The 25326-nt window shown below is 37.9% G+C and overlaps 1 protein-coding gene across 50 annotated transcripts in view; it reads right to left on the reverse strand.

Moving 5' to 3' along the window:
- SCAPER (S-phase cyclin A associated protein in the ER) overlaps positions 1–25326 on the reverse strand; it is a 521075-nt gene that overhangs the window by 168371 nt on the left and 327378 nt on the right.

The raw sequence follows: 25326 nt of genomic DNA on the forward strand, positions 1-25326 counted from the left end.
CATGAAGTAAACATTTAGAACTCAGCCTATGATTATTTCTATAGAATTCCTGATCTGTTTACAACTCTTCTAGGAAGGAACTTCTCCATGCTCTTTGCATTCTTCTGGCATGAAGAGGGCAAGAGTGATTCTGTGGTACACTGTATTAGTTTTTAAGCATACACAGAATCACTGTATCATATATGTAAAAAATAGGATAGCAATCTATATGGGCTGTTTGTGTCCCCCCAAAATTCTTATGGTGCAATCCCAATCCCTAGTACCTCAGAACTGTATTTGAGGATAAGATCTTTAAAGATGTGATTAAGTTACAATGCGGCTGTTAGGGTGGTCCCTAATCCAATATGACTGGTGTCCTTATAAGAGGAAGTGACACCACAGATGCATGTGCATAGAGAAAAGGGTGTGTGGAGACAAAGCAAGAAGGCAGCCATTTATAAACCAAACTGAGAGGTCTCAGGAAAAACCAAACCTGCTAACATCTTGATCTTGGATTTCCAGTCACCAAAACCACGAGAAAATAAATTTCTGTTGCTTAAGCTACCCAGTTTGTGGTACTGTTATGGCAGCCCCAGCAAACTAATACACAACTCCTCTATTACAACACCACCTTACACTTCTAACAGCATTCTACAGTTCATCAAGCCTTGAAATTTCTTTGAAATACTAAGGTGTTCTTTTGAGGGGTAGGGTGCATGGAAGAGAGAGATGAGTTATACACAGGCTTTGTGAAACATGGTTGCCTGAACCTTCTGATGTTCTAACCACAATGCTCTGCCTGCTTGATGTAGACTCTTGGCTCTAGAATATGTCTGGAGTTTGGTAGTGTAATACCTTAATCATTCAATTACTCACTTTGCACACAATAAAATACAGTTTGAGACTACAATAAGTTCATTGTGAATTTCAGACAAGAACTCACACTTTTAAGATTAAAAATTAGTAACTTATTTTGCTATCAATGAAAAAAATGTTTCTTTGCAATAGAATTAACAATCAGAATATTGAGAAACCCAGTTCAGTAATTTATTTAAAACCATAATGCTGTTACCATTCTTTCTCCTTATGTTAGGATGTCAATATAATTAGAAAATAATAACTTTTGCATTAGCACATAACGTACACAGAGAAAAATGCACTAATCATAATTATATAGCTGGATGAATTACGGAAAACTGAATACACCTTGTAACAACTCCAGAATTAAAACATTAAGCTTTATAATATGCCATAATATCTCTGGTGCCCATCCCACTATCTCTACTTCCTTCCCAAATGTAAAGGCTATTCTGACTTTTAAAATCAGATTTCTTTTGCCTACTTTTCAGAACTATAAAAATAGAACCATACTTTAAAAATTCTACAGTATCTAGCTTTTCTTGCTTGATTGGTTTTCTTCCTAAATTCATCCCATCCATATTGCTGCCTGTAGCAGTGGTTCATTCATTTTCCTTGCTGTATAATATTCCTTCATCTGATTATATACTGCAATTTAAATGTTTCACTGCTGACTGACATTTGGGTTGTTTCCACTTTGAAATTCTGGACCATTCTGCTTTAAACATTTTGGCACATGTATTTGGGCACATGTGACATGCAGTTGTGTTCAGTATATGCTTAAGAGTGGAATTGCTAGGTCACAGAGTATGCATAGGTTCAGTTTTATTGTGACCAAACAGCTTTCAAAAGTATTCAAAGCAATTTGTGTACACATTGCAGTGCAGTGGTAATTTCAGTTATTCCATACTCACACCAAAACTTGGTTTTACCATTTGTTTTTAACATTAGCCATTGTAATAGGTGTGCACTGGCATTTCATTGAGGTTTTCATTTGCCTTTTCCTGATAATCAACAGAGTTGAATACTTTATGTTTACTGGCTTTTTTTTAAAACTGAGGTATACTTTACAATTGGGTGAAAGGTTCAGATCTTAAGTATACCATTCAATTAAATCTGATGAATGCTTATCAAGACCTAAATATTTCCACCACCCTAGAAAGTTCCCTCATGCCCCTTTCACAGTCAATCCCTCCTCCATGAAGCAACCACTGATTTGATTTATAGCACCATAGGTTAGTTTTGTCTATTGTAGACTTTCACATAAATGAGATCATATAGTATGTATGAATATTTTGGGAATTTAATCTGGTAGTGATTAGTTATCCCACCAGCAGTTTTACCAAAACCAGGCCTGTGGCACCATGGAAACATCTGAAGCCTAGGGAAAATGGCAGAGGGATTCTGAGTCAAGACAGAGAAGTAAACACATACATACATACATCTCCTTTCTTCTTACACTCAAAAGAAATAGGAATTATAAAGTATTTAATAATATTAAAAAGGCATAACCATGTTAAAAAATAAACGAAACATCTCTGTGACACAGGGATGGAAAAGCCCACTGTAATTTATAGGGAAAGGGTCCAACTTTCAGCAGATTCTTAAAAGAATATCTGCCCTTCTAGACTCCTCCTTCTTCTTCAGCTTTCATCCTGATTCTGGCTCCAAGTTCCAGTTATTCCACTTCTGTTACAGGTCTTAACTTTTGCCTCTTCTATCCATGCCTCCTCAGAGTGTTCAGGCTCTCAAGGTCTCTTGCTTGAAGTACTGCAGCAATGCCCTAAGGAGTACCTCTGGATCCACCCTCACCCCACACCAGCCCATTCCCTAGAGCAATGCTCCCAAACATTCTAAGATAAAAGTCAGAGATTTTTTCATTTTTCATTTTCACTCCATTGTAGACCAATACTTTTGTGAAATACAATACAAATGAAATAATGAGCAAATGAGAAAAAAAAAGATGTACTAAGTAGGAGCCCACATTTAAAAGTATTAGCTGCAACAGACATAAAATTACTCTGTCAATTTGCTAAAACTTACTCTTGATTTGTGTATTTATCTCACTATGCTCTAGTGACAGTGGCCTGGCCCTGGCCCATGGACTCCATTTTGAGTAGTCCTGCTCTGGATACCTGTATGTACAATGAGTATAATATTCTCAAGAGTAAAAGTGATCATGTCTCTCTTTGCTTAAAACACTTGAATGACTTCACCGTCTACAGAATGAGGCCCAAATTCCTCAGCACAATTCTTCAGAATCTGATCTCTCTCTAACAACCTCTTTCCCTGCCATGCTCCTGCCTTTCTCTCAACCAAATTCCCCCATGGCCCACGGTCTTTCGTGCCTCTGTGCTACTGCATATGCTGTTCCTTCCTAGAAGGGATGATCCTCTCTAGCTTTTCATCTTTGTATCCCCACTAAACTCAGAGCTTCCTGAGGTCAGGGACTATGTCTGTTTCAACACCACATCCCCAACACTTAGCAGAGGGGAATGCACTCAGAAAGTGCTCCATCAGTAGTTGTTGAGTGACAGTTTTGAGAAAGAAGGCTAATAAAGATACTTTTACATGATTTTAACTGCGAAAACACAGAGAGTCAATAACTTCTCTGGTATGATCCAGGATAAAATCCTCCATTTCTGTCATTGTATGTGCCTGTAGAATAGTGTTTCACGGGAATTGAACATCAGGACCAAAGAATGAAATTCGGTTTTTAAGACTGAAGGACATGCTCAACCTGCACCTCCTTAATGACCACCAAGGAAGGAACTATACTCTCCACTCATACTCCATTTCAATGCAAAGCCTTTATATAACGATATCTCTCGATTCAAAAACAAAGTACATCAGACCTCAAGCCAAGCAGATGCACCGGCTGATGAAATCTGTCCACAGGGAAACTGAGCAGTGTCACTGCTGTTCTTGTAGACCTTTCCACAATGGGAGAGAACTAGCTCAACACTGCACAGGCGGAGGGGGAAAGGACTGAGGAGAAGCAGACCACTTTAATGTACACATCAATGCCTTAAAAACAAAACTCAAAGCCTTTTATGCAGTGCCAACAACATGGATGTGACCTCTTGAAAAACTTAAGACACAGGCTCTAACAGATATTAAGCAGGAAAAAATAAGCCAATTTCAGGAAGATAAAGGCCATTCAAAGCCGATTTTTTACTAAGGTATTAATGAAAATTGAAGCTTTAATTTATCATTTGTAGCTTTCCAAGGAAATAAAACAAAAAGCAAAACCAACTGCAAAATAAAAACCCCCACAAATATCCCCCTAGAATCAAGGAGGATTCTGGTTATCTGCACTTCTGGTTTAGAGCTGCAACAAGCCACTTCTGAATTCTCTTCCATAGAGCATGGACAGATGGAAACATTGTTCAGTAACTTCTCCTTCATGTCCCACATCAACTCCTATTCATCCAATCATCTCTGCTCTGCCTCAGGACCTCATTCTCTGTGTCTGCAAGCTCCTTAAGAGTGGTGGCTGATTCATCTCTGCACCCCCACTCCTGGCACAGAACAGGAATGGTAAGTATCTGATGGATGAGTGACTGAAAACAAGGATGAACAAATGAAAAGATTTTTCTCAGACAGCAAAAATGTCCTGTGAGATATGACAGATTAACGCAATATAGAGGCTGTGGGCATAACAAGCAGAAACCCCTCCCACTGGATCCCATTGCCTAACACAACGAAAATGAATGGTTCTCCTCCCTTCATCTAAAGGGAGATGAAACAATCCTCTGATATTCTATGACTTTTTTTCCACTCAGGAGGACAGAAAGGGAAACTCAAGCCCAATGATGAGCTGCCCAAATGTTAAAATTAAAAGAAAAAACTACCTTCTTAAGCATGTGGCATTAAACACTCTACATACAAAAAAAAAAAAAAAAAAAAAAAACAATGAAATCACTTTCACACACAATCCAGGTAGATTTAAAGGATGCAGAGAGCCTCTCATTTCCTCTTCCTCTCTATTTCCATCATACTAACTTCTTGTGCCAATCATCTGGTACTTCTTGTACACTGCTCTCTTTATATTCCTGGACATCTTAACGCCACAATGAGACTGGATGCTCCTCAAATCCATCATCTTATACTTGTTCCTATCCCTCTCAATGTCTAAAAAAAAAATTAAAGTATGCTAAAAATGCTTAACCAAATTATTTTCTCCATCCAAACTGCCACCTTCTTAACTTGCTAGCTCTCAATCCTTAAGCCCCAGATCAAATGTTGCTTCTTTCATGAAGCCTTTCCTGATCCCTTTCAACTAAAGTCAAAGGTGTCTGTATTTAACTGTATTTGTCTTGTGGCCCTCATCAGTGTTAAAAAATAAAATTCAACTGAGAAAATTTGAAGATGTAATTGGCTTTATCAAATGAGTCATGAATGGGGCAGCACCTATTCTAGCAAGCACAGAGATACTCTGAGGAATTACACAAGTGGAAGGCTTTTATAGAAAGGGGGGAGGGACGAGGAAGTCATTAGCAAAGGAAAAATGAAAGTTTCACTGGAGGAAAGTGAAAGTTCAGGTGACGATGGTTTCTTATTGACTGAGCTGTGGCATTTTCCACTGCTAGGCAAGAAGAAAACCTTCCTTCCTCCTGTTGGGGTAGCAAAGTAGAAATACCTTCCCTTTGGGAGATGCACAACAAATGTAGGGCATGAGAGCTCCCTCTAGAGGCCTTCCTGACTCCAATTTTAGTTGGGGTTTCCTTTATTAATTTTCACATCACTTTCTACATTATCCCAGAGTTATTTGTGCCCATGTACTAGACTGTAAAACCTAAACTCTCCTGTCTTTGCATTCTAAATCAGGGTCAAGCGCAGGATGCCCACACTGTAGGCAGCAAGCAAAGTTTGTTCAATGAGTGAAAATATCTCATCTAGAATGGTGAACTAGGCACTTTCCCTTTTTCCTTTTACTCCTTTGCCAAATACTCTGTATTCAGACACATGAAACTGGAACTTTCATAAAGAGCTTTATCATTCTGATTTGAGTGAGGAAGAAATACCTCTAAAGATGAATGTGTGGCTTTACTTACGTACCTGGCATAACACCTTAATAGCTCTGCCTTCCTCTGCTCTGTCCCACTGCAAGACTGACAACTGACTAATAGGATTAGCAGCTCCATTCTAATAACTCAGCTTAGTTAAAGGCCAGCAAAAAATGACAGCTTCAATCTGAATTACATGGCCTGGGACTCCATTCAATTATTAACTAGAGTAACTGTTATTACCTCTCCCAATCAAAGGAGAGGCAGCTGTTAATCTTTGGTAGCCTGCAAAGGCTGGTGGCCTTTGTACTTGACTTCTCTACAGACAGTAATTATGTTCTTTGTGATCAGAGAGGAGGCCTTTCTAGCCTTTTAGACAGAAGTGGCAGATGGGGAAAACTGTTTGTATGTTCATTAGCAGGATAGGCTAGATCTGTTCTGAGCATCTGGTGGCACCTTAAGACCTGTTTAGAGAGACAAGTCGGTTTTGGCAAGTCCATAAATTTAGAACTCAGCAGCGCAATTTACAAAGATAAGAAGATCCTGAAGTAATTTTTTTTTTCCAGATTAGCACCTGAGCTAACATCTGTTGCCAATCTTCTTTTTTTCTCCCCTTTTCTTCCTTCTTTTTTTTTTTCTTTTTCTCTTTCTTTCCTCACCGCCCCCCACCCCCCCAACCCAGTACATAGTTGTATATTCTAGTTGTGAGTGCCTCTGGTTGTGCTATGTGGGATGCCACCTCAGCATGGCCTGATGAGTGGTGACATGTCCATGCCCGGGATCCAAACCAGCAAAACCCTGGGCCGCCGAAGCAGAGCACGCAAACTTAACCACTTGGCCATGGGGCCAGCCCCATGGAGTGAATTTTTTAATGGTTGTTTGCCCATATGAAAAACTTTCCTAACACTTAAAGGACACCATCTCTACTCATCTACTATCTTCACCTGTTATCGTCAGCTTAAAGGAAGTAAGCCTAATGAGCTGATACTCTTTATTCTATTTTATAAGTTTTCCCTTCTAAGCCTTCTAATGTTGTCTTTTTCATATTCCCATAATCTACAGAAATGTCTAGGCTCAGCTTTTCAGCTGTAGACACACTTGAAAGGATGCAGGTTCTGGCGTCAAGAATGTCACAAGGAAATTATAAATTTGTAGGAATGTGGTGCCAAAAAGAGAAAAATCTCAACGTACAGTTTGAAGGCTTAGGTAATGAGGTAACTGGGGCTGAGAGAGGCTAGAAAAGCTTTCTTAAGATGAGAGGAACAGTTCCTTTGTGATGCTAATCAGAACTTGGACCCTTTGGAAGGCTCTCCCTAAGGGAGGTGAATTGTGCCATTTTTGACCTGTTTGGACTAAGTGAGACGAGGGCAGGGTGAGTGAGAGGGGGTGGTGCAGGAACTAAAGGATGAATGCAGGACACAAGACCTGAGTGCTCTTGTTCTTTCTCTTTAAGCTGTTAAGAGAGAAACGACCAAAGATTAGCATATAGAATTTATTACTTCAATCCAACAAAACTAACAATAAAGTTATTTTGATCTCCCTCAACCTCAAGCTCTGCAAAGTTGCCAGGTGGCAGGCACTGGGCCAGGCCCACACTCATTGTGAGAGATAGACTTAAAATAGATAAATGCAGTAGTGAGATAAGTGCTACAATGAGGGGATGTACAAAGAGCTGTACGCACATGAAGGAAATGGTTCCTTTGACTAGTTCTTCAGGACACAATGGGTGTCAATGTGAACATTTTTCTGAGTTATCGTGCTATCAAATTAAAAGACAAAGGACCCAAAGTCAAGGACCTACATACAAGGTTCCTTGTGCAACTCCTTTATTCTCTCACCTTTCCCAACTTTCAGGCTACCTGCTGGTTTACAGCAGAACTTGAGGAGTCTTATCACAACAGTGCCCTTGTTTTCCTTGTTCCTGCATCTTAAGTATCCTGGATGTTTTAAAGTTGGGAGGCAAATGAAACTCAGGACCATGAGACCAAGGAGAATCTATTTTGGGCAAGGGAGTGATATGAACAAAAGCTGGTAACATGGACAAATTCCTTCAGGTCTAGGCGCTCCCAGGGAGCAGGACCTTAGGGCTCAGAGGCTCTTCTCCATGGAGATGGCAAGGAAAGGGAGAGGAGTATTCCTAAAGCACTCTGCTCTCTCTCCATCAATGCAATTGTAGTTCTTGACTGATTTTTCTATTATTTCATTGTAAATAGATCATACTGATTATCTATTTACTTAATCACAAAGTGGTCTGTGAGCTCTCTAATAGCTGGGATTATCTTTATACAGGATCTAGCAAAAATTAAGTATTCAGTAAATAGTTGCCGAATCAAAGAATAAAAGTACAGTCTACTTTCTGGGGTTCTAACATCAGAAATTCTCTTTAGAGAAAACTCATCAATCCATCATGAGAAAGAAAAGGCTGAGAAACACCCCTCTGCCTGGGAAAGTCAAGCAAAGGGTACAAATAAACTAGCAACTGTGCAAGAGGCTACTGGTTCTTGCCTATGCCGAGAAGGAAAGGCAAGGCATACCCTGGTCTTAGGTCTTCCTGAAGGGGATGAGCCCAGAGGGGAGAGGCCAGAGATGTCAAGGCCAACTGCAGGGTCTTTGCCAACCATCTTTGCTTATGTCCTGCTGTACTCATCTTGGCATTAATTTTTTTGCCCTGTTCTCAAGGAGAGTAGTGACCTAGACACATTTATGTCCTTAAGAATGGAGGGGGAGAGCACTTTTAAGGAGTGAAGACAAACTTGAGGAGGGAGTAGGAATGCAAACTTTACTTTTTTCAAAGTGCCATCCTGGGGGGATAACTGAGAGTGACATTTCAAGGGCTTACCATGTAGCAGGCTGTGGGCTGTTATCTCATATAAGCTCTCACAAGAACTCTGTGAGATAGGAATCATCATCTCATTATACAGATAAGAAAACTAGTCTTAGAGGAGTTGTTACTTGCTTAAGTTTTTACAGCTAGTAAGTGGCAGAACTGGGTATTGAATGTAGGTTTATATGACTTCAGAGTGGATGATGGATCTATACAAAGAATTTTGTGGGAAAATCTAGTGTGTGGCTGTAAGAATGTGCTTGACTTTTGGCACACATCACCAAATATCTCAATTTCGTAAAATCTTGGACTTGGTACTATTTAAAATTTTTAAACAAAATTTTGAAATAATTTTACATTTACTAAAGAGTTTCAAGAATAGTAGAGTGTTGTATGCCTTAATCCAGCTTTCCCTCATGGTAACTATCTTACATAACATGGTACATTTATCAAAACTAAGAAATTACATTAAACTATACTATTAACTAAACTGTGGCCTTTATTTGGATCTCACCTAGTTTTTCCACTGATGGCCTTTTTCTGTTCCAGGATCAAATCTAGAATACCACATTGCATTTAGCTCAATACTGTTTTGAAGACAAGGTGAAATTACTTTTAGCATTAGAGAAGGGATCCTGAGCTCTCTTATACTAGCATTCACTAGCAATGGAAAAAAAATCTTGAAATAATCCAGACTCAGAGAATGGAAAGGAATGCCAAGTCTGACCATCACAAGTAAATAAAAAAGGAAATGAGAGCTAACTAGATTCTAAGAGACTGAAATATGAGTAGTTCTTTTAATTGGTGATACAGCTCTTGAGACTGTCAGGAAATGGGAAGAAATGTGCACACAGCAGGAGGGAAGTAGGCTTTGGGTGAGGAGGGAGGGAACATGGGAGCAGGGTTAGAAGAGATTCCAGGTGGCCCAACATGAGCTCCCCCTGCATGCCCAGTCCCAAATGGCCTTCAACACTTTCTCAGCCAGGGCAGTCTTTCAAAACTCTTTCCTTTCCAAATGTCAGTGAAATCTCTGCAGGCTTTGCTTCCAACTTCAGCACAGATACTGCTTCAAAGTCTTTAGAGTACGCTTTCTCCACCTGTGCCCATGATAGGATATTTACTGCAAGATTATTTTTCAATAAGCAGCTAGGTTAAAAAGCCTTGTGATGGGACACTAGGAAAGTCAAGTACAGCTGATTTTAGAAATGATCCTGCTAGGAAGCATTGGGTCTGCTTAATTTAGTCAAGAGGAAATGAGACAAGGGAAATGGCTAGTGATAGGCAATGTTTCCTCAGGTGGATTATCTGGAGGCTGCCCTCTGGTTTAGGCCCTGCTGTTCTCTAGCATCTAAAGGTATATAGGGAAAACAGAGGAGACAAAAACAGTGCAAAATCTGTTACTTATGAGACTATATGATAAAAAATGTGACAAGGAAGAAGGCAAAAAAGGAGTAGTCCTTCAGATTTTGGACTTGAGGTTAATCATGTTAACTTATACTTTGGTCATGGATGAAAACTGCTTAACAACGCAGAGCTTCTGTTCTCCATTAAAATGTTGCAAACAATACCTTCTTACGTTGAGAACAGTGTGAAAGGCTTTTTCAGAATGTCATGTCTTTCTTCTTGATTTTGGTAAAGCATACATCATCAAATGTTTACTGAAGAGTTAATGCTGCCCCACTGGAGTCTAACATTGGAGCTGCCCTGTGCTACTGCTTTTAACTAGTGGGAATAAGATAAGACCTTTATTAAAGATGAAGTACAATGTTTAAAAAGTCTGCGTATTCAAGGCAAACAAAACTCAGAGGAGTCATTAAGTCTGGAGAACACCAGATCATTACAGAATCTTATTTCTTTATGAAAAGGCAAATATAAATCCCTTTCTCGAGGTTGGCCTGGTGGCGCAGCGGTTAAGTTCGCACCTTCCGCTTCAGCGGCCCAGGGTTCGCCAGTTCAGATCCCGGGTGCGGACGTGGCACTGCTTGACAGGCCATGCTGTGGCAGGCATCCCACATATAAAGTAGAGGAATATGGGCATGGATGTTAGCTCAGGGTCAGTGTTCCTCAGCAAAAAAAGAGGAGGATTGACAGCAGTTAGCTCAGGGCTAATCTTCCTAAAAACAAGAAAAACAAAAATCCTTTTCTCTTTATAATGAATACTCAAGTTCATTTGAAGAGAAATTTGATGATCAATTTACATTTAAACAAAGTCTTTAGGCTGAAGTCTGAAACAGGTTTTAGTTTTACGTCAGCATGCAAGTCCATATCCTCCCAAGATGGATAAAAAAAGTTATCATATAGAAAAGAAATGTAAAGATCCTAAAAAGAATCTGTACTTCTGAAGACATTCATGCATAAACATTAATGTCATACAACATTAGGAGGCCTCTTTAGCAGGGAGGGGGAGACAGAGGGATCTGAGAAAGAAAGGCAGAAATGATGTACTGTAGGGGGAAACAGGTAGAAAAACCATTTAAGGTTCTTAACTTTGTGATATAAGGGAAGGCAAAATAATTCTTGCCCTAGCAGCTGTAGCCAAGAAAATTACTGTCCTCTAGACTGTGAGCTCCTTGTGGGCACAAACTGGGTCTTATTCATTGTTTAGAAACTCGCAGCATGGCCTATGGAATAATTCTGCCTTGCTTTGAATCCCAACTCTTCCACTTATTAGCCACACAACATCAGGCAAGCTACTTATCCTCTGGATGCCTCAGTGTTCTTATTCATAAATTAGGGCACAAAATTCCCACCTCAAGTGATTGCTGAGAGGATTAAATACATGTATCTGCATAAACGTTAGTGATCATCATCTACTTCTTCTTTATATTGCCCCCCTTCTCTAAGTACCTAACATACTGTTATCAAATAAATCTTAGTTCCTACCCCTTAAGGGTTCTTGCTTTTTCTAGACTTCACATTTCACTTCCACTTCATTCAATGATAAGCAGTAGCCATAAGAGTAGACCCTTAAAGTTCTTGAGGGGGCATATCCTGGGATCTCAAAATTGCACTAAAATATGATTTCTCTCACAAATACCTTTATTTTAGCTAAGAGTCTACCTTCTCAACCTGTAAGCCTCAGCCTCAATGTCACTTCCTATAAGGGGATTTCTCTGACCTCTAGGTTGTATTCAGTCTTCCTACTACACCCATGAACAACTCTGTATTTCCTCAATCATTTCCTCAAACACTCATTGCTCTTTATTTTAATTACCTGTTCAATTACCAGGAAGGGCAAGGCCTATATCTGACTTAAATACTGCTATTTCCCATGTGCCTGGCATATAAAAAAATCACCAACGCTTGTTGAGTGTGCACACACACACGCACCAGGCACTCTAAGTGCTGCCTTGCAAGCACAGTCTCATATAATACAACAGCATGAGGATGACAGAATTACCATTCCCATTTACAGGGGGAAACTAAAGCTCAGAGAAGGTAAGTAACATGTTTAAGATTATGTAACTAGTAATGGCTGATCCAGGAATCAAATTCAGGTATGCCTGACTGTTTTAGAGCTAATTCAGGTAGCTCTAAAATCTGAGCTTCAACCATCACACTACATTGTCTCTTTGCATAGTATGCACTGAAAAACAAAACTGTTTCACTAAAATAAAATGTCAGTAAGGGGTGTGTAATGATACCGTGTCAGTGCTGGGAAGCTTCCCTAGACAGGATGATAACACTACAAATATGATAAATTTCTAGATTAGAGATGGCTCTATATTGTTCTTGAGAGAAAGGCGACTGAAAAAGCTTTGAAAAAGGGACATTATTCAAGTAGCTAAGAATAAATGGTAAGAGACAGAAAAGAATTACAGAACCTAAGAACTTTATATTAAGAAAGGAACTTGAAAATGATCAAATTCCCTTATGAAAGTTAGATGGCAAAGATGTGCCATAGAATGTTTTAAGGTGGCCATTTCAGGTAGTCTGGCAAAAGTTATGTGCTCTGTAATCTTACTAGGTTTTCATGGTATATTTTACAACTCATTGTCTTGGATTCATTTATCAACTTGCTTGTTATATCAATTCAGCAAACAATCTATCTAGTACCCGGAATACATAAGGAACTGTGGTTGTTGCTTTAGAAGACCAAATCTAAGGAGAGCAAAAAACCAAATCTAAGGATAACTGATATCTGTACTTTGAATTTTGTATTCAAGAAATAAATGATATAAATTATAGGTGTTTTTGAGATAAAAATTTATTTTCCAGCTTCCTCTGGTCCTTGATATAAGTACAATAAATGAGATATGTAAATGAAAGCAAACACAATGAAACAGTCACTGTTGGTAATGCAACACTAAGATAACACCAACTTTTCCCTCTGAATAGACTGACTTTGTGATGTAATTTCCAGAACTAACTCTTTCATGGTATCACCAAATCTGCCAAGTTGGTTACTTCTGTAAAGTAAGCTATTTGGCCCAGACAAGCATCTGTCTTGACTATTTAGGCATTTGCTTGCCTTAAGGCAAGGAATGGACTGGAAGACAAGCCAAAAAAACCATTTAATTTATTTGAATAAACATTTATTGCCTGCCAACTATGTGCTTGGTGCTTGCTAAGTGGTAGAAATACAGAAGCACAGAGGATCAGGATCCTCCCTCAAGGACCTCACATTCTTCTGAGAAAGAAAGATTTGAAAAGAGATTAGTGCAATATAGTGAAAAGTCCTATCATGATGGAGGTACAAGGTACACCTTGGGCTTACATAGTAGGTACCTAAACTGGCTGGGGGAAGATCGGGGAAATGACAGGGAATACCTCCTAGAGGAGGGAACACCTGAGTTGTTCACAACAAGAGTTGCTCAAAAACAAGAAGCCATCCAGGTAAAAGTACTGTTTATGTGGTAACGGCAGATATGTGCGTGTGGGGGGTGGGGGAGGCAAATGGACTGAGTGAGAGAGAGCTAGGTGTTCTAGGGGATGAGGTATATGGAGATAAGAGGGTGCGGGGCCCTTTCAAGGGACTATAAACCACTGAAAATGGTTAGAGTGTGACATGCGAGAGTGGAAACATGGAGAGATGATGCCATAAGGGTAGGAAGAGAACAGATTTTGCAGAGGATCTTCTATGCAAAGATATAGAGTCTGAATCTTATTCTAAAGCAATAGAGAGCGGCCAAAAGGTTTTAAAAAGCAGAGAGTGACACACCCAGAATTCTACTTTTGAAAGCACATTCTGGAAGTCAAATGGAGGATAGATTGGAGCTGGTCAAGACAAAACCCAAAACATCTAATAGGAGGTTATTGTATTTCAATTAAGAAATGATTAGGGACCAAACACCATCAATGACAATTTAAATAGAAAAGTAGGATAGCTGGCTAAAAGCTGTATTTACAAGTAAAAGCAACAGGCTTGGTTACTGATTGGATGTGGGGAGGGAGAAAGAAGAGTCAATTTACCAATCATCTTTTATGCCTAAGACATAAAGGATACAAACTGGTCTGGTACAGAATCAGAGCCTCCTGCATGAAAGAGCTTAGAATTCAGTTGGGTAAACTAGGCATAAGAAGAATCTAATGATTTTCAAGGTAATGTTTAAGTGCTAAATGAGTATGTGGCAGTCACAGGATGCAGGGCTCACGCAGGGCAGGAGAGGGAGAGCTTTCATGCCTCCTTTTCATAATGCCAAGAGAAAAACACTTTAAAAAACTATTTTGATTTTTAATATATAACCTGGTGAATGGAATGGCAGCTCAAACTGAGTATGTGTACATAGGACTGAAGATTGGACAGATTTTACTGCATTTGTCATTAATTAGCCTCACTGTTCAATAATATTAATTCTGTGGAAAAGATAAAGGAGTAAAAAGGAGGAGGGGGAGGAAGAAACAGAAGATACATTGCTTTTTCTAGGAAAGGCAATTTTTCTTCCAATGGATGTCATATATTGGTTGCCATGCACACTGAACAAAAAAGCCTACTTTTCTTTCTCCTTAATTTGAATTTAGAAGGATTCCTGTGGCATCACAATATAGGTGCCATTGTTCTCTAAAGGTTTTGCAGATACTGGTTTGGTATGTCTTCTCTGAACACAGCAGCAGGGGCTACATCACAGGCCACTATAATCTGCACCAAAGCACAGAGCATGGAACAGTTTGAACATGGAACTGTTCAAAGAGGTGGCTAGAACCTAATAATGATTTTTATATGCTTTTATGCTCATGTTTTCCAAGCCTCAGCTAGCATCCATAGGCTCAGAGGCAGTGTATGTTTAAGCTCTGTAATCCATTAGCTACCCACAGACATGATTGTTTCTTCTCCAGATGTGCATTTTATTAAGTAAATCTATTTCTGCCAAGTCACCTTTTCTCTAATCTGGCAAGAAATACAGTTATATTTCAGTTGGCCTATCAGTGGCACTGCCTAACAATCAGTAGACTGCAGCAGATATGGAGTTATGTTACCCCTTCTTTTTTTTTAAAGAACAACACAACTTCATAGGAAGAACTAGAACTATTTCAAGGTAAACTGACAAGTCAAAACTGTTAAGTTAAAAATTTCTATGCAAGCTCAAACACTTTATATACATGCTCTGAACAGATTTACATAAATATATGAGTGTCAATAGGATAAATTTACTTACATATTACAAGTTGCACTTTAAAAATGAATTTTTATAATCCTAATATCTAACATAGTGCCTGGCATCAAGTAAATATTGATTAAATATTTACTGAATTAATAAATGCATATTTTTGTACTAATAAAACACCTCCCAGCCTATAAAGGAATAAATCAGAAGATTGCAGTCCCTAAATATATGAAATACCAAAATGTATAAGCTGCACAGAAGAACTATATTCTATACAGATTGCTCTGCCCAATAAACATTATACCAGAACTTAAAGTTGCAATTTTACAATATATACATACAATGCATCCATTATAACTATTCAGAAACATTATTTTTAAAAGGTAGACATAGAGCTCCCATATTGCCAGTGGTCAGTGTGGACTTAATAGGTTCTAGGCAATAACACATTTCAGTTTTACTCCTTCAGCTCTGGGTGGTATGGGGGTAGACAGGAAAAGCTTCCTGCAGTTATTACTCTCTGGGAACCATCACCCTCTTCATTTTGCTTCTCCAGCCTGTCCAATAATTTTTGTAACAAAATCCTTGTTTTAAATACCCCTCTTTTTGAATACCTAGGGCAGTTACTATTTTCCTGACTGGATACTGTCCAAGACATTAAGTATCCAGTACGTTAGTCCTGTCTTACTGCCCACTGTTGCTTAGTATTTTCATTCACTTATTCAACAATCATTTATCAAGCGACCATTACATTCTTACGTTAGCTACTGGGGATAGATAAAACAGACGTGTCCATACCTTTAAGGAATTTACAGTCTAACATTCTAGTCTGGTATAATTAGTCTCTATTCACAAATATATAAGGATTATAAACTCAAAGAAAGTAAGATCATGAAGTACTACTCAATTCTTACTGTTGCATGCTTTAATCAGAAAGAACCTCTAAAATTAAATTTATTGCTTTGTTAGTCAAACTATAAAAGTAATTTTTACTAGTAATAAATCAAAGTGATAAGAGGAGTCAACCCTTCATAGTTGTACTTTAATAACCCTTTCTGTCCCTGAAGTTACAATTAGGTATCACAAGAATACATTAATGATACAACTTATGCAAAGGGTATGCAAAGGGTATACAAAAGGTACACAAAGCACATACAAAGATGATCTCAGAGAAGCTGCATAGCCTCATCACAGATTTACCTAAATCCTGAAATGAATCAGATAAGAAACTTAATTACATTAGTTTCTATGGCACTTGATAGAAAGATAGTAGACAAGTCCAAAAAGTCCTATATCAAATGGACTCAGCAGTCTAAGGAGTCCCCAGACACTAGGCTACCAATTTGTTTATCACTGATCTTGGCTATAAGGCTGTTGATGTATTATTCATAAGTACATTATGCATTTTACTGCTTGTCTACAGAGACGTTAATTCAGAAAATGCTATGTGCCAGCAAGAATTTAGTGTAAATGACAGATAAAAAAAATCATTTCGTGTGTTTCTGACAAGCAATTTATGTAATATTTCTGTTCATCAAAATAGACTATTTAGTGTGTAACATAATTTGTCATTCACGGTTTTCTACTCTAAAAAATCCAAAGAGCTTTGTGACTAACTTTAATTTTCTTATAATTGTCTAAATCTATGAAAAAGAACAATTTAGGTCAAGAAGTATGAATTGAATATACATAATTCAAACTAAGAGAGAGATTCATCCAGTATGACTTACTCCAATTTGAATGTGGCGTAGAGATATCTTCATGATCACTGTGGATTCACTGGCAGTGAGTCAGCTGAAAGACTGCTCATTTTAATTCTGTCAGTAAAGTAGTGGTTGCTCTTCAAACAATATACTAATTTTTAAGTTTTATACTTGGAAGAAAAAAGTAAAATGATAATATTCAAATTACTAAATTTGGAGCTCTGTAAGTAGCTTTGCAAGACAACATACAATTAAACGCTTTGCTGTTATACTAAAAACCAAAAAAAACCCCTCAGATATATGAAACGGCCATTCATGCAACGTTTGTGTGCTGTGTGTATAGACTCTGCTAGTCCCTGTTGAGTACAGAGAGCCATGGTATGAGACCTCAAGAAGACTAGTGACTATAAGAAGAGATAGAATTCAGGACAAGTAGCTATAAGCTAAAGCAAAAATTGGTACTTGTCCTAAGAGAGGTGCAGACAAAGTGTTTTAGAGCTCAAAGAAGAAAGATATCATTACTCCTGGGGAGATATTTTCGTTTGGATTACTAGGTTTTTATGGATCATTCTATTAGAAACAAGAACAACATATATCTAAGTGAATATTTTTAAATATGTTCACTTATTATTTATACTTTACTGCATACTTATTTTTGCCTCTGTATTATTTTTATGATACTCAGAAAGAGGAAATGAGGACCATCCCACATTTGGCTTAGAGATGTTCATTCTGTACTTTTTGGGATATTTAAGACAGCTATTAACAGTTTCTGGAGTGTTTTTATCACTCATGTAGAGACTTACCAATACATGAGAGAATATTCATGAAATAAAATGAGGATTGAACCTAATTTTGAAAGATCTCAAGGAGAAAAATATGAATGCCTCCACTAACGATAGGTTTACATGGAGGGAAGATCTTCTAAGAGACTTACCATTAAAATAATCCATCACAGGCCCCTTAAATTATGAAAAATTAAACAATTACTGGTCATATTAATATTGACTAAGCTAATATATGACTGTAAGGTAGAATTTATTTTTTGGTAACGTTGGATTTTCTAGGTAGAATTTATTTTTTGGTAACGTTGGATTTTCTATAAAAAATATATAGAATATTTTCTATAAAAAAATATAGCTATCCCTTATCTAGGTGCTCATTTAATTAACCACCATTAGAATTTTATCCTGTTAATGATTTTCAAGGCTAAAGTAATGTTATCTTTGCCTTATGACATCATTGGCCTCGTTGATGATTTATCTGATTTTGAATCCTTAGTCTAGAATACAATCTTACAATTATGACATTATGCTTATGCAGTAAATTTGATTCATAGGAATAGTAACCTACTGAAAATCTTCACTCTTCTCAACTCTCATTTTACCATTTCTATCATAAGGTCCGGCATACGTTAAACTTCCAATTATATATTCTCCTATCTTTTTATGATAAACTAAAGGGTTAGTTTTTCTTCCTTTTCCTTTTTTGTAATAAAAAAGTAGTGTTTTTTTTTTTAACACTGTCAATGGTTAATGAAACAAACTGACGCACTTTTACAGTTTCTAGGTTCACCATATTTCAGTGAGGTATCCCATGCCTTCTCACTGAACTCATTTTCTTCTTGCTGAAGTATACCTTTTAATGGCTCTTTTAGTGAGGGCCTATAGTAGCTCTATTTCTTTGTCTTTGAATGTCTGAAAATATTGCCATTTTGCCTTCATTCTTGAATCATGTTTCACTAGGCACAGAGTTCTTGCTTGATATTATACATTTTGAAGATACTGCTGTGTTGTCTTTTGGCACCTCTTACTGCTGACAAGAAGTCTGCTATCAGTCTAACTGTACTTTTTAGATAATCTGACTTATTCTAGTAGTTATAAATACTTTCTTCTCTTTGATCTGCAGTCTCACTATGATGTGAATTCATGCCTTTCTCCAATTCTTGAAAATACTCAGGTGTTCAGTGTTGAATAGGAACTCCATTTGTCTCTTCATCCTCTTCCGGAACTCTAAATGAATGCTATGGAACACCTCATTCTACATTCTATAACTCTTAACCATTCTATCACCCTTCTTATCTGTTTTTCTGCTGTGTTTTGGGTATATTTCTTAAAACTATCTCCCTAGCTGTTGATTAATTCTCTCTCTCCTCCAATCTAGATTTTACCCTGTTGAGTTTATTTTTTAATTTCAAAAACTACATTCTTATTTCCTAGATTTCTTTTAGTTCTTTTTCATATTACCTACTATTTCATTTCTGTCTACTTTTTCATACTTTCCTGTTGATTTTAAATGAATGCTTTCATTTATCTCCTTGAGCAAACGAAATACATTTCTTTAAAAGTCTTTTTCAGACAGTTTTGTAAAATTAATTCCATCTGTTATAAATTCTTGTTCCATTTTAAAAAACTGTGTCATGGCTGTCTTTCCTAACATTTGACTTACTCATGTCTGTAATTTTGGTTTGTGGGCGCACATTTTGAGTAGAGGTGTTTTGTTTTATTCTGTGTATCACTTTATGCTCCCTTATCTAGCAGCTTCATAGTTGCTTCTCCTGGGTACCCAGGGCTCCAGGTCACATAAATCACAATTCAAAGATTGGAGATCCAGCAATGACACTGGAGATACTGTAGATTCAGTCACTGAGCAAGCAGGTGGCTTGGTTCAATTCTTGGTTGTGAGGTTGTGTGTTCTCTTCCTCCCTAGGCCTGAAGCTTCCTGTAAGCTACGGTACTGGGCAGTAGTCAGCAGCAGTTTTTATTCAACCTCCTTTCATGAGTGGAAAAATCCCTACTCAAGCTCTGACCTTAGGTTGTGACCACGGCTTTGTATGGGGCATTTAGCCCTCTTTGAGTCTGCCAGAGCCCAGTCCTGGTCCCCATGTGCCTCTGGACTGGGAGTGCCACAGATTTGTGGCTTCTGCCCCTTTTACTACTTTGTGTTCCCATTCATTCCATTTCTTGTCCACAGAAATCCCAATTTTGGATTTGAGCTGGCTATGTTCTCTTAGTTTCCTTTTTAAGTATTTATTTATTTTTTTGGTGAGGAAGATTGTCCCTGAGCTAACATCTGTTGCCAATCTTCTGCTTTTGGCTTGAGGAAGATTGTCCCTGAGCTAACATCTGTGTCAATCTTCCTCTATTTTATATGTGGGATGCTGCCACAGCATGGCCTGATGAGCGGTATGCAGGTCTGCATCTGGGATCCAAGCCGTGAACCTCAGGCTGCCAAAATGGAGCATGCAAACTTAACCACTACGCCACCGGGCCAGCCCCAAAATACTTTTTATTGTTGTTATGTATTTGAAGCAGAAGAGATGAGTCAGTGCATAAACTTACTATGCCAACATGACCCAAAGTTTTCCTTACTATCTGAAAACCCTGTCTTTCCCCTTGGCTTATATGACACCTCACTCTTGATTTTCCCCATCACTATCACTATCATTAATCTTTCTCTTTGCAGGCTTGTCTTCCTTTGCCTAAAACAGGGGTCAGTAAATTTTTTCTTGAAGGACTAGATAGTAAATATTTTATGTTTTTGCAGGCTAAGAGGCAAAATCAAGGCTACGTAAAATGTAATCATTAATAAATGCAAAGGCTATTCTTATTTGTAAGCCTTTAAACAACTGGCAGTGGGCTAGCTTTGGTCCATGAGCTATAGTTTGCCAAACTCTGCAGTAAATAACATTATTCCTCAGATTTCTCTCCTCTGTTCTATCCTTTCCTTACTCTATAAATTATTATCCATTTCTACTGTTTCTCCACTATACCTAAGCTGATGATCCCAAATCTATATCTCTAGCCTAGGTGCCTCTTCAAAGCCCCACATTTTTATAGCTTCCTTTCTACTAGATATCTTACTACCATTTGGATGTCCCACAAGGATATCAACGTGTCCAAAATTAAATTTATTTTCCTCTCTTATAAACCTGATCCTGAAGGCAGCATCATCAACTCCACTTCTAGCTTCTTCCTTTCACAGCCAATAACGATTCTGTCTCTTAAATACTTTTAAATGTATCTATTTCTCATTCCTACCACTGTCAGCTTACCTCAGTCTGCCACTATCTCTCTTAAATATCCAAAATAACTTCCTAAAAGGCTTTCCTGCTACAAGGTGGCCTCCTCCAATCTACTTGTCACACTGTAGCCTGAAGGTTCTTTACAAAAGAATTAGCAAATCTAATCACTTCACTCCTTGTTTGAAATCCTTCTGTGGCTTCCACATTGTCTTTATCTGACCCTTTATTATCTGGTCCCTGATTATCTCTCCAACCTCTCTGCTTACCACATCCCATCCTTTCTACGCTCATGATGAATGACTAGAGCACCACATGCTCTTCTGTGCTTCTCTGGGTCTTTGGAAATGCTCTTCTCTCTGCCTGAAACACTTTGTTAAAAACTTCCTGCTCATCTGTCAAATCTTAGCTTCACTGGAAATTAAAAGTCTTCTCTGATGCCTATTATTGGATTATGTACTCTCAGACCATCTTGTATTTAACTTTTCTTCATTGATTAATTCAGTGAGTATTTATTAAGCACAGACAAAAATCTCTACTTTCATGAAAGTTATTTTCCAGTTGGGGTAGAAAGTCATTAAGAATACAAATAAGTATGTTAGATGGTGATAAGGACTACAGAGAAAAATAAAAGAGAAAGGGGATGGCGTTGTGGAGGGAAAGGGGTTGCAATTTTAAATAAAGTGGTAAAAGAAGGCCTCCTAAGACAACATTTGAGTAAAGACCTGAAAGAGGTCAGGAATCACCATGCAGCTAACTGGAGGCAGAGCTTTTCAGGCAGAGAGAAGAGTAAGTGCAAATGGCCTAAGGCAGAAGAGTGCTGACATATTTGAGGAATAGCAAGGCCCATGAGGCTGGAGTGAAAGGGAAAGTAGTAAGAGATGAAGTTAAAGATGTAAAGAGTGGAGCAAATCTACAGCTTTCTAGGCCATTATAAGTACTTTAGCTTTTGCTCCAAATAAGTTGGGGAGCCACTGGAGGAGACTGAGTGGGGAAGTGATGTAATCTGACTTATAGATTACTCTGGATACTGTGTAGAAAGCAGACTGAAAGTAGCAAGGATAGAAGCAAGGAGATCTGTTATGGTACAGATTATTATCTTGTATTTTAATTCCTCTTTCGTTTTCTGCAATCAGCTATTAGGAAGAACCTTGTGGGCAGGGTCTAACACATAGTTTAGGCATTTATATTTGTTGAAAGAATGATCTACTTCCTAAAGATCTGTTTTTTAATATCATTTTCAGGAATGGAGGAACATGCTCTCATAGGAACATATTGCATAATAAACATTGTATGCTTTTTAGTAGAGAGATGAAATATCCTTCCAAAGTGAAAGCAGGATACATCACAATGAAGTTTGCATCCATCAACTAAATTATCTACATGCTATAACTTATCTTTATGCTTCAATGACCGTGTGACTCCTTCAATTTCAATGACCAAGTGAATCCTACTTTCAGGCACCCTATTTACTTTCTGGTAACTGTACTCTTTTGAAAGAGGAGTGGGCACTGCCAACTTGTAACCCATGTTCTGAATCTTTCAAACTCAAATTATCTGTGACCTAAAAATAAAAAAAATTTAAAGGTATCATGTATTGGGTTCCACTGTCCAGAAAGATCTGTTCCAAAGACACTAGCGCAAATTTACCAACCCCTTTATAAGTCATACTTACTTATAAGGATCTTGTTCTTATGGTTTTTCTAAATAACTTAACCTGGTGAGTGTGTGTATCTGCACGTGGTTTCTGAGCTTGCACCAGGGGAACTAGACAGCATCTGTTTCCTGTGAATGGGCTATGTATCTGGAAATCATCACTATCATATATTAATTACGTACCATTGTTCACAGAACTTACAATGCTGGGAAGGAAAAAGAGAAAAGGGAAAAAAAAAGAAGGGACAGATAAGAGGGAGGGAGGTATATAATGATGGAAGAAAACATCCAGAAGATATATTTTTTGTAATCAAAGAACTTTTAAAGTTATGTGTGTATATATATATATTTAACCCAAACCACAAAGAATATAACTATAAATCAATTTTGGACTATAAAGATAAAAGCAATTATTTAGTTGAATGTAACAAAAATTTAGGGTAGGAGTTTGTAAATTTCAGAATAAAAAAGTTGATTATAAATATGTTAGCCTTCAAGAATACTGGTATTTCTCATGAATGTATTAGCAAAAGTTGAGGGCATGTAGATCCTTAAGTAAAACCCTCTAGATGAATCTATGAAAGTTAGGAGAGGAAAGCAGAAGATCAAACCACTTGGGATGAGATGACTTTTTTTCCTTACTGGACTGGAAAAACACTCCCTACAAAAAGATATCTTTCTGAGCCTGAAATATGACTTATAGTTGTGGCTTATGAGAAAGTGTGAAGACAGTCCCAATGCTCTATGACAAGGGAGTTAGGGACAGTCACATCCAGATGCACGCTCAGGCAAGCAAGAGGCAGCAAGATAAATATCAACTTGTTTTAGTCAGTATACAGTAGTGATTAACAGCAAGGACTCTGTCAACAAGCTATCTGTTTTCAACTCCTGGTTCACCACTTATTTGCTGTGGGAACTTGGACAAGTGCTTCAGTTTCTTCAATTGTAAAATAAGGATAAGAATAGCAACAGGGTTGCTGTGAGGATTAAATGTGTTAACATATGTTAAAAACTTAGAATGGTACCTGGCACAAAATAAGTGTTAATTATGATTATTAGTCTGTACCTATTTAATCATATTGCTGAGATATTTTCTACTACTTTCCAGTATCTTCTGGCTCTGAGTAAAGGAAGCCTTCAGCATCCCAGAGAGAGCTAGTGGCCTATCTATCAATCTTTAGTAAAGTCAATGAACTGGTTGATTGGTTGTGTCCATGCTCTTTTACTCAGTAGATTCTTTGCCCCTTTGGCATCAGGGCATGTTAGAAAACACAGATCATCAAAATCATCCCCCAACAACAATACACATCTTCTCTGTGATGGAGTAAATAGAACATAAGCTCTCTCCCATCTGCCACCCCCAACCAGGTACCCTTGGTTTCCTTGTCCTCATTTCAACTCTTGTTGGCTCATCAGCTTTGGTCTAACTTCTGTAAGAGGATCTGCTCATACGAAGGATGGAGTGAAAAAGATTCTTTGGAAACCATGATGTAGTCTACAAATACAACCGGTATTAATATTACGGGGTTGGAGAAATGGTGCATCTATTCTGAGATTCCCCCAACTTCTAATTCTGCTTACTGAAAACTTTCTAATTCATATTCTACTTCTCTATAATCCTGCTTTGAGGCAATCAGAGGAAAAAAATTAATTCTCCTTGAATGATGTAACCATTGTCTTGAAATCCTACAATGCTTGTCCTCTTTAGTCAAATAATAACTTAAATTCCCCCTCCCCCACCATGACTATACAACTTTTTCAGCAGGCAGGTTCCAGAGACACACACTAATTAAGTTTTAATCAGCCTTCCAAATAGTTCCACCCAGAAAACAGTTTTGCCACTCTCACTTATCTGTAAGAGTCCAAGATTGGAGAGCTGGAAGAACCCTCAAAACTACTGCCTCATAGATAAGGAAATTGAGGCTAAAAGGTTTTGTCATTCCTAAGCACACACATTCAGGTAATGACACATCTGGGGTAAGAAGCTGAGGCTTATTATTTCTGTGGCACTGCTCTCCCTTGTCATAGAGATGGCTACACTGGTAGTAAGAAGAATATATAACTAATATTCCAGCTCCATTAAGGTTATTTTCCCCATCACTTATTTTCCTCTTTGTTTACCATATTTTTTCTCTTTTAAGTCTGCAGACTAATATTGACTTTTCATTCATCAATTTATCTATGACTCATTCATTTTTTTCAGTTAAGTATCCTGAGGGCCTAAAACTGTTCATTATACTTTCAAAGGCATCAAAAATTGAGTTAATCGCAGGTTTTCTAAAGGAAATGCGTCTTGAATGTGATCTTGAAGAAAACAATAGACACAGAAAAGCAGAGGAAACGGGTCCTATTACAGAAGCAACATCCCAAGGGAATGCACAAAGGAAGGACGGTGCAGGTACAATACAGAGGATAATATTCCGATCAACAAGGGATGATGCCCTTGGAGAAGTGGGAATGAAAGAACAAAGTGAGGGAGGCCATAAATGCTACGGTTCTAGAGCAGGAATATGATGCCCTAAATTAAATAATTCAACATTTATTTAGCACCATGCCAAACAGCCTGCTCTGCACTAGTAATGCATGGTTAAATAAAACAGTCCTTACCTTTTAGGAGCTTTCAGTTTTAGTAGGAGAGACAAACAAGAAAATCAGTAATTACATTATATAGTAGAAATGACAAATTGTGTTATGTGGCTATGACAAAGCTGGGCAAGGATGTTAAAGTCAA

The sequence above is a fragment of the Equus caballus genome, chromosome 1 (genome assembly GCF_041296265.1).
Source record: "Equus caballus isolate H_3958 breed thoroughbred chromosome 1, TB-T2T, whole genome shotgun sequence".
In the NCBI taxonomy this organism is placed as follows: domain Eukaryota; kingdom Metazoa; phylum Chordata; class Mammalia; order Perissodactyla; family Equidae; genus Equus; species Equus caballus.